This window comes from Suricata suricatta, chromosome 10 (assembly GCF_006229205.1).
Source record: "Suricata suricatta isolate VVHF042 chromosome 10, meerkat_22Aug2017_6uvM2_HiC, whole genome shotgun sequence".
Classification (NCBI taxonomy): Eukaryota; Metazoa; Chordata; class Mammalia; order Carnivora; family Herpestidae; genus Suricata; species Suricata suricatta.
In genome coordinates, this window is record NC_043709.1 from 19,518,195 (window position 1) to 19,525,950 (window position 7,756).

The 7,756-nt window shown below is 37.4% G+C and overlaps 1 pseudogene; it reads right to left on the reverse strand.

Moving 5' to 3' along the window:
* Positions 1–5,018: 5,018 nt before the first annotated feature.
* Positions 5,019–5,431, reverse strand: LOC115304868 (annotated as a pseudogene).
* Positions 5,432–7,756: the final 2,325 nt, after the last annotated feature.

Genomic DNA, 7,756 nt, shown 5'->3' on the forward strand with positions numbered 1-7,756 from the left:
GTAGAATTGCTGGGTCATATGATAACTCTTTTCTTAACCATTTGAGGAACTACCAGACTGTTTTCCAAAATGGTTGCACCATTTTACATTTCTACCAGTATAAGAGGGTTCTAATTTCTCCACATCCTGACCAATGCTTGTCATTAGCTATATCTTTTATTATAGCCATTCTCATGGGTATGAAGTAGTATCTCCTCATTGTTTTGATTTGCATTTTCCTGATAGCTAATAATGTCAAGCACCTTTTTATTTTTATCTTTTTATCTTTTATCTTTGGAGACATGTCTATTTATATCCTTTTCCCATTTTTAATTGGTTTGTCTTTTTATTACTGACTCATAAGAGGGGTTTTCTTTTGTATATTCAAGATATAAGTCTCTTATCAGATATATAATTTGCAAACATTTTCTCCCATTCTGCGGGTTGAAGAGTTTTCATTTAATTGAGAGTGTCTGAGTTACAGAGAAAAGTCATTTGATAACTAAACAGAAGAAAAATGTAGTGTTTTTTTGAAGTAGAAAAATTTAAAGCCTCCTATTCCCATACTTAAGGCAGAGTAGGAAACATGACATTTCGATAAATAAGGCATGCAAAGTACCATGCCATTTATAACAAGTCCAGTTGTGAAGGCAGAAGGAGGGCAAAAAAGGAGAGAGGTGGAACACTTGATCTTAGCCAAAAGGCCGAGAAGCGAAGCAGAACTTGAGAGACTATTGAATGCTGAGAATGAACTGAGGATTGGGGGGGAGGGGGGAGGGGGGAAGAGAGGTGGTGGTGATGGTGGACGGCACTTAAGGGGAAGAGCACTGGGTGTTGTATGGAAAACAATTTGACAATAAAATATTATGGAGAGAAAAAAATAAATAAATAAAACATTTAAAAAAAAAAGAGAGAGGTGGAGAGACAAAAGATAGGACAAGAGAGATAAATACCTAAATTTACCTTCCGACTGAGGCCATACATGGCATCATTATGTAACACTGAGTAGAAGCCAAGATACCTAGGCAAAGGCAAGATGCAAAAATGTGGTATGAGTTAAGGAGTTCCTTCATTTACACTGTAGGAGAGGCAAGGGGCTGGCTCAAGGAGACCACCTACAGGGGAAGGGATCAGGTAGAGAAGGAAGGCATGTGAGGAAGTTGCAAGGAAAATATAATGGTGAGATATTCAGAAGATTTAACCAATGACCTCCCCCACTCGTTGAGGCAATCTGTTGCCTCCTTAGCTCTTCTTCATATTCAAATAATCAGGTCTTTGATATTTATAGTTCAGGAAAGGGTGGGGAGCAATGAGAGTTAGTACATTGGTAAGTCTTGGAGGAAAGGCCTCTGTATTCTACTCTAAGTGCTGAGCCCTGGGTGGCAGATAGCAAACCACCATTGGCTTGTGTAATTTGAAAACCAACACAACCTGTGCCGCAGCTCCTGGGTAGAGCTTAGAGCCACTAGACCCCAGTAAGCATATAGCTGAATGGTGTGTCTGGGCAGGCATGGGCCTTGGGGTGCTCAAGAAACTGTACCATGTTCCGTGAGCACTGAAGCAGAAATTGCTGCATGAAGCATCCAGATAAGTAGGATTTTAAATAGCCTCACAATTTACTACAATCCAGTGTAGCAGAAGAGCAGCATAATGATTTCTAAGCTCCCAAGGGTAACACAGAGGTAAGGAAGTAACCCCTTCTGGAAATTAGGCTCCACCAGGCCTAGATCTGCTTAGACTAGCAATCAAGGATTTTATAGTTTTTGAACAGATCACTAATATTATAAGTTAGACAATTAAAAAAATCAGGCAAGTAAAGGAGTGGTAATGGGAGGCAGCAATACCTTTCTCTTTTTATAGTAAGTAGTCCATCAAAGCTGTAGCTAAAAACGGATTTCAACCTCCTAATACTTTTCATGATCTCTTTACTAAATTCAGTTATCTGTGTCCATTGCTGTATTGTTAGTATGTGCAACAGAGTGTGGCCCAATAAATACTTGTCAAATGAATGAATCCATACAATTCCTGCCTCTTAGAGCTGCCTTTTGATGTGTTTGTTTTTAGATGAGTGTTACTTGTTTGATTCCCTGGGAAGCAGAGTCTGAGGTGGAGTTTAGTGTGTTTAATGTTTATTAAGGAGAGCCTTTAGGATCAACACCTGTGGAGGGAAGACTGAAGAAGGTGGTTTGGACAGAGGTGGAGGTTGAGCAGCAGTGCTGAACCAAACACAGTTTCTCCAGAGATTCTGAAGTAAGAGGAGCCCTTCAGAGTTATTCTGAATTAGGCCAAGATAGCCAGACTTTCATATTCCCGCATCAATTAGTCACGGAGGCGGATGTGGGCTGTCACCGGAAGGGGTGTGGTCATGGAGCAGGTGATCCCCTGCAAGGAGGCAATTAAGAAGGAGCCAAGAGATATAAGCTGCCTGACTTTACCGCTCCCAAAGCGTGTCCTTTACTGAGGGAGGATCTCAGCAGTGTACTAGAGTGTCCACCTCATGAGGTAACTGTGTCTTAGAGAAGTTAAATCACTTATCCCAGGTCACACACCTTGGATCGGAATTTAGTTTTGTCTGACTCCAGAGCATATAATCTTAATATTTTTGCTCTATTTTATATGTAAATATAAGCTTATTCTTAAATTAGTGTGGGTGAGGGGTTGGAATTGGGAGAACTTCTCAGGCTCGTGTGCACGTCAAAGTGAAAGACCTTTTTTGGCACTCACCAATCCTTCAAGAAATGCCAAGTGCTCAGGTGGGAACCTGTAGTAGCAGTGCTTTGTATTGAATGATTTGATTAACTGATAACTGATAACTGCTACTGTACTAAGATCACAGTTTGAAATTGCTACTCACCTACCTTTCCACCATGGTGATGTTCTCTAAAATAATACACAGACAAAAGTCATTAAGTTCAGCTTGAATTGTAGAGTATATTAAAGTAATTCAAATTCCAGCAAAATGTTGATTAGATCAGTAGTTTTCAAAGTATTAACATCACCTGGGTACTTGTAACAAAATTCGTGGGCTCCACTTAGATCTATGGCATCAGAAATGTAAGGTCCAGGTGATTATAATAGAATTAGTTTGAGAACTACTGGACTGGATGATAATCATAACTAGTTAAAAAAAACAAATTAGGTTGATGACTAGCAAATAAACTATATATAAATGATTCCTTGAAAAATGGTTCAAATATTTATTCTGTTTTGTTCACAGTATTTGTTTTGCATATTTGACTTCAGCCCTTCCATGTGATCACAACTTCTTAATTAGTGAGCTCTGAGTTAATGAAAATTAAAGGTTCCCCCCTTGGAGGCTTACATATAGGCATGCTGAATGCAGCTATACAGTGGGTACCACAAATAACAGCTTTTTATTTATCCTTCCCTACTAGAAGGTTAAAGGAATCCAAATTGAGTAGGTCAAGTATTAAAAACCACTCATGTAATGAACGTGTTGTTAAGCAAAGCTTCTTTAATCATTTTTGTTAAATATTATCAAATTGGTATTTGGACAATCAATGGGCAATCTGGAGAAATTACTCAATATCCCTGTTGGAAAACAATAGCTATCAGAGTGACTTAAATCAGAGTGCCTTTAACTTCTTCACTAGAGGACTAAAGTGTATTATACATTTCATGATGAAATGTATTTACAGGAAAGTGAAATCGATTGCATGCTATAAACAACAGTGTCTCCCTTTCAGATTCATTTATTATAAGAAGCACTGAACACCTGACTATAGGCATTACACTCTGGTAGGCTTTGGAGAAGGTGAAGGGAGTTTCTTGACCTCAATCGCTTACAAGCTGTGTGAAGATATAAGAACAGACATACATGCACTAGCTAAGGGAAAAGTCTAAGTGAGTGGGGCAGATTTCCAGCAGGAGGGGAGCTCAGGAACAGGACTTGTTGAAAGACTGATTATTGAACAGCTAGAGTTTGAGCTAGGCCTTGAAGCTAGACATGATTTGAATATGCAGAGAAGAGAAGGAGTACGTTTTTTCCAGGGAGTGTTGGTACAGGGAGGAAGAGTATAAACACATCGTCAGAAGGAGTGAAGGTGTTTGCTTTTCTGGGGGATATGAGGAGTGGTCCTGACTGGCACGGAGTAAGGACTAAAGTGAAGAAAGTTGTGTAAGTAGAGCAGCCAGCTCCGAAGGCCAAGATGCAAAGTTAGGGTTTTCACCAGCACTTTTCTGAGAATCATTTGAGGTTCCGGAGTGTTGAATCCTGAAAGGTCTGCTGCTGCCTAGCAGGGTTATTTGCTATATTCTTCATCTGTCTCTGCTGTACATTAGAATAATATATTTACAGTGCTGATACTGAATCAAGGAAAGGATAAATGGGTTTCAATTTCCCTTAAGCACTTCTGGAAAGTATATGGTACATTTGCACAAAGACGTTCATTTAAAAAATCAGCTAAAATAAAATTTTATCAGCTCCAAGATTGACCACCCTTGCAAACCATTTGTATTAAAATCACTAGTTTCTTGAAAGACCCAGATGGCCAAAGTATTAATGAAGTGTTGACGTAGGATATTTCTAATATACTAGTTTTATTGAGGCTTATAAGATTTGGTAGATTAGAAAATATTCAAATTGTGGCATATTCGTTATACATGATATTTAAAGTGTTCCACCATCAAGACAGACTGAGAAGAAAGTTCATCATAAATACATGCTAATATTTTGATGGTTATATTACTTGTTTTTTGCATGCTTTTATCCAATCAACATTTGATTTCTTTTAAAAATTTTCCAGTTTATTGGAATATGATTGGCATATAGTGCTGTATAAATTTAAGGCATACAGCATAATAATTTGACTTACATATATTGTTGAAATGATTTAAGTTTAGTTAACATCCATCATCTCATATAGATACAAAAATAAATACAATGTTGTTTTCCTTATGAGAACCTTTAAGATCTACTCTGTTAAAAATTGTCAAATATAACATAAAACAGTATTAACTATAGTCATCATGTTGTACATTACATCCCTAGTACTTATTTATTCTTTTTTTTTTTAAGGTTTCAAATATACTTTATTTCTTCAATCAGGCCATATTTCAATGGGTGCTCAGTGCTTTTACTTAGCATCAATTATGAGTTGGTTTTGAAACAATTCATTATTACACCAGCTGGGATGATTACTGATCTCTCCATTCCTTTGGGGTGACTCTGCCTACAGGGGACAGGTTCCATTCTATTCCAATTTGTGTTGCTCTATAAGCCCATACAGCAACACAGAAGGTGGCTCCACTAGCTAATACAGCATTACTGTATTTGTCATGGAAATCAGGTGTCCGTTTCTGATGGCTTTGCCTTGCAATTGTTTGCTGAATGCTTTGAACTCGGAGACGACTTAGAGCGTTTCTGGCCATGGGAAACATCCTGAAGCTGAAGACAGAACGGTACAACTGTAGCTGCTGATTTGCTACAATTAAGGGCCAAGTCTCCTTGCAAAGAGCCCTGAAAAAAACCTTATTTATTCTTTAAAAAATGAGATATACTATTATATTAGTCTCAGGTGTACTTCATAATAATTCAATATTTGTATATATTGTGAAATGATCAAAGTACGTTTAACATCCATCTTCACATCTACTTAGTCTTTTATTTATGTGGAAGACATTTAAGATCTATTTTGTAGCAACTTTGAAATATTCAATATAGTATTATTAACTATAATCACCACAATAGCTATATATTATATCTCCAGGACTTACTTATTTTATATATGGAAGTTTATATATTTTTGTTAATGTTTATTTATCTTTGATTTTAAATTTTTTTTAATTTATTTTTTTTTGAAAGACTGAGAGAGACAGCGAGTGGGGGGGTGGGTGGGTGCTGTGCGGGGGCGTCAGAGAGAGAGAGGGAGACACAGAATCTGAAGCAGGCTCCAGGTTCTGAGCTAGCTGTCAGCACAGAGCCCAACGCGGGGCTCAAACCCACGAACTGTGAGATGATGACCTGAGCCTAAGCCAGATGCTTAACCAACTGAGCCACTCAGGTGCCCCTATTTATCTTTGATATGTATAGAGAGAGTACAAGCAGGAGGGGAGCAGAGAGAGAGGGAGACACAGAATCTGAAGCAGGCTCCAGGCGCTGAGCTGTCAGCACAGGGCTTTTTGCAGGGCTCAACCTCACGAACTTGAGCTGTTAGATCATGACTTGAGCCAAAGTCAGATGTTCAACTAACTGAGTCACCCAGGCGCCCCTGAAAGTTTGTACCTTTGGACCACCTTTGCTTATATCATCCATCCCCCACTTCTGACTACCATTAATCTGTTCTCCTTGTCTACGAGTTTGGTTGTTGAGGTTTTTCTGTTTGTTTGTTTTGGGGGTTTTTTTGCATTTGTTTTTCGGGATTCCACATTTAAGTGAGATTTCACTTAATAAGTATTCATTGATGGATACTTAGTTTGCTTCCATGTCATGGCTATTAATTCCACAATAAACATGAACTTGCAGAGATCTTTTTGAGTTAACGTTTTTGTTTCCTTTGGATGAAATTCCCAGAAGAGGAATTGTTGGATTATATAGTAGTTCTATTTTTAATTTTTTGAGGAAGCTTCATACTGTTTTCCATAGTGGCTGCACCAATTTTTATTACCACTAACAGTGCACAAGTGTTCTATTTCTTCTACATCCTCATCAACTCTTATTATTTCTCTTCTGTGTGATAACAGGTCTAAGGTGATATCTTATTGTGGTTTTGATTTGCATTTCCCTTATGATTAGTGATGTTAAGAACCTTTTCATGTCTCTTTTGGCTATCTGCATGTCCTCTTTGGAAAAATATCCATTCAGATCCTTGGCTCATCATTAGATTTTTCACAATATTCTTTTTTTTATGAAAGAATAAATAACATGCTATTATATTAGTTTCAGGTGTATAACATTATTTCAACAATTCTATACATTACTCAGTAGCATGACAACTGGGGTCACCATCTGTCAGCATACAATGTTATTACAGTATTCTCTATCCTGTCTTTTTTATCTCCATGACTTATTTTGTAACTGGAAGTTTGTATCTCTAAAACTTTTATTTATTTCACCCATCTTTCTACCCACCTCCCCTCTGGTAACCACTAGTTCTCTGTATTTTAGAGTCTGTTTTTTTTTTTTTATTAGTTTCCTTGTTTGTTTTATTTTTTAGATTCTACATATGAGTGAAATCATATGGTATTTGTGACTTTTTTCATTTAGCATAATATACTCGAAGTCCATCTGTGTTGTAACAAATGGAAAGATCTCATTGTTTTAATGGCTTCATATTCTATTATATATGACCACTTCTTTTTTAAAATATTTGCTTTTCTTCATGTTTGTTTATTTATATATTTATCGAGTGAAAGAGAAAGAAAGAGGCAGAGAGAGAGAGAGAGAAAGCAAAAATCCCAAGCAGGCTCCATGCTCAGTGTAGAGCCTGATATGGGTTCGATCTCAGACCATGAGATAGCACCTGAGCTGATATCAAGAGTCGGGCACTTAACTGACTGAGCCACCCAGGTTTCCCAACTTCTTCATTCATCTGTTGATGGATACTTGTGCTATTTCCATATCTTGGCAATTATAAATAATCCTGCAATAAACATAGGAATGAATATATATATTTTTTCAAATTAGTGTTTTTATTTTCAGTAAACATTTGGTAGTGGGACGATTGGATCACATGGCATTTCTATTTTTTCCTTTTTTTTTATGGTGCTAAAAGCTTTATGGTTTTCATTTGGTCCAGGGCTTGCAGGAGGGTTCCAG